The sequence below is a fragment of the Gossypium arboreum genome, chromosome 11 (assembly GCF_025698485.1).
Source record: "Gossypium arboreum isolate Shixiya-1 chromosome 11, ASM2569848v2, whole genome shotgun sequence".
Taxonomy (NCBI): domain Eukaryota; kingdom Viridiplantae; phylum Streptophyta; class Magnoliopsida; order Malvales; family Malvaceae; genus Gossypium; species Gossypium arboreum.
In genome coordinates this window covers 25,481,228-25,483,972 of record NC_069080.1, presented here as the reverse complement: position 1 = coordinate 25,483,972, position 2,745 = coordinate 25,481,228, and the positions used below count along the sequence as shown (strand labels likewise).

The following is a 2,745-nucleotide window of genomic DNA, read 5'->3' as shown; positions in this document are numbered from 1 at the left end:
GCACAAAACCAAGAAGTGATTTTTGAAGCATCAAGGCGAAATAAATTTTCAGCCTAAGACAGTCCAAATTATGTATAATAATTCATAATATAATTAATTTTAATTTTAATCCAATTTAATTTGGGTTAAATAAATTATTATTAATTAATTATGAAAAGTGACCCAGTTGAGCTGAACCGAGAAAACCGATCCAACCGAGCACTGGGCAGTGCAAAATCGTCCCACATGCTGACCCAATCAGCTTGTTTGGCTGATTATTTGGCTTGCAAAATGGCCCTTGAAGACTCCTTCAAATTTCATTCAAACCCTTCCACTATTCATGCCTTTCAAGATTTGCCCCTACCTAAAAGTAACATGTTTGAAATCTTCAAACATGCCACATGTGTGGCCAGCCATGGGGGGAGTCTTTGGCTGCTGATTTTGGCTATTTTTAGCAGCCTTCTCAACCTATAAATACCCCTCTTGGCTGCTCACTTCAAACACACCACAACTTTCTTATCTCTTCTCTTCTCTCTCAACTTTCTCTCTTTATTTTTCCATATGTTTTCCATTGTCCTCTTGCCGATTTCACCTTTTGAAAAGATTCTTTCATCCATGATTTGGAGTAGCATTCAAATGTTCATAGAAGCCTTGGCTCGACAAGAACAAGTGAAGAAGGAAGAGTGGAGCAACTCAGCCAAGCCACGGAGAAACACCGGATTTGCTTCTTATTCCCTATCTTTTTAAATTCTGTTGTTGTTATGATGAACATGTCTATGAATATTTATGTTGATATGATTTATTTAATTAATATGGCTTAAATTTAATTTGTGTTAGGTTGATTGCATTTCGTCTTCTTAATTTATTAAAATTGTGTTTATGTTGTTATAGGCCCCGGTAAGATGTTTGATTAAGTAAAACCATGACTAAGTTATTCTTGCATTACAATTTTCAGGTAACTAATGAATTAATTATTTAAACGAATTGAAATTGTAATTAATTGACACGATACTTAATCAGTGCATGTTTAATCATCTAAGGTAGCTAAGTGTTAAATTAGCAACAGTATCGAGCAATACAATTGCCTTGCATAACTTGCAAGATTGTTGTGATTAAACTGTTTTTAAGGTAGAAATACATTGTTACCTCACGTAATCTTTTATGTGCTTATGCGATTAAATTAATTGTTTGAATTAGCATAGAGATATGTACAAGAGATTATTTTAATTTCATAAGTATGTATGTGCATTAACACATTTGCCTATTAAAGTTTGTTTAATTGGTTGAATTGACATAGAGATATAGTCAAGAGATGAATGGATTTTTGTAGGTAAGTCTGTTCATAAGTTAGCAAATTACCGAGTTGCCGTGGATTTATTCGTAATAACATAAACATGGGCTTAATATTTCTAAGTTAAGAAATGTAATTAATCTAACATATTTCTAAGTTAAGAAATGTAATTAATCTAACACAATTATGTCATCTTGATTTAAATCATCTTTTGAAATCGTGCATTAGAACTTTATTTTATTTATTTTTACTTTGTTTTATAGCTTTTAATCACCTTTCAAATCAAAATATTTTCTCCACCAAAGTGTTTTAAATTACATTTATAAATAATTATTTTCACAATCCCTGTGGGTACGATAACTCTACATTTACTTGTCACTTTATTACTTGTTGTGATTGTGTACACTTGCACATTTCCGTTGTTCCAAGTTTTTGGCGCTGTTGCCAGGGACTGTTTTAAAAGACATTATTTTTGAAATTGTTAATTTTGCATTTTGGTCTACTTTTTTTTTGTTAAATTTTAATTCCATTTTTTTGTGTTTGTTTCGGGTGTTTATGAGTATTTATCAAATCATTGACTTACTAACCGTAAACCCTGAAATTGAAAGGACTTTTTGACAAAGGAGAAGACAAATAAACCAAAGAAGGACCGAAGATATGAATTTCGAAAATCCAAACCAAAATCTAGGAGGAACATTCGCTTATAGTACTCACAATCTGATCATTATTGCCAATGACAGAAACTATTCCATTCAACAATATGTCATGCCTCTATTCAACGAGCTCAATCCGAGTATTAGGAGAACCAAAATCGAGTCACAATAATTAGAGCTGAAGTCGGTCATGTTCCAAATGTTGCAAAATATGGGTCAATTTAGTGGGATTCCTACTGAAGATCCACATCTTCATCTTCGGCTATTCATGGAAGTGGGTGACTCATTTAAACTAGTCGAGATGACCAAGGATGCCTTGAGACTGAGATTATTTCCATACTCTTTAAAAGATAGAGCACGAGCATGGTTGAACTCCCTGCCGTCCGGATCCATAATTGCATAGCAAGAGTTAGTTGAACGTTTCTTAATGAAATATTTCCCTCTATCTTTAACCACTAAGGTCCGAAATGAAATCACTTCATTTTAGCAACTTGATGAAGAATTTTTATATGAGCCATGGGAGCGATTCAAGGAGTTATTACGAAAGTGCCCTCATCACGACATTTCTTGTTGCGTTCAAATGGAGATTTTCTATATTAGTCTCAATATTCATACTAGAATGATGGTGGATGCTTAAGCAAATGGAGCTCTTCTTTCTAAGTCTTATAAAAATGCTTACGATATTATTGAAAGAATTACCAGGAATAACTATCAGTGGCCAACCAACCGAGAAGCCTCAGAAAAACGAGTAGCAGGAGTACATAAAGCGGATACACTTGCTTCTTTGGCAGCCCAGGTATCCTCTATGTCTTCTATGCTTAA

At 33.6% G+C, this 2,745-nt stretch overlaps 1 non-coding gene across 1 annotated transcript; it reads right to left on the bottom strand.

The window, feature by feature from the left end:
* Nucleotides 1–2,380: 2,380 nt before the first annotated feature.
* LOC128285050 (small nucleolar RNA R71) lies at nucleotides 2,381–2,487 on the bottom strand. The gene has a single exon (XR_008275465.1). It is a non-coding gene; the product is annotated as a small nucleolar RNA R71 (small nucleolar RNA).
* Between the last annotated feature and the right edge of the window lie 258 nt (nucleotides 2,488–2,745).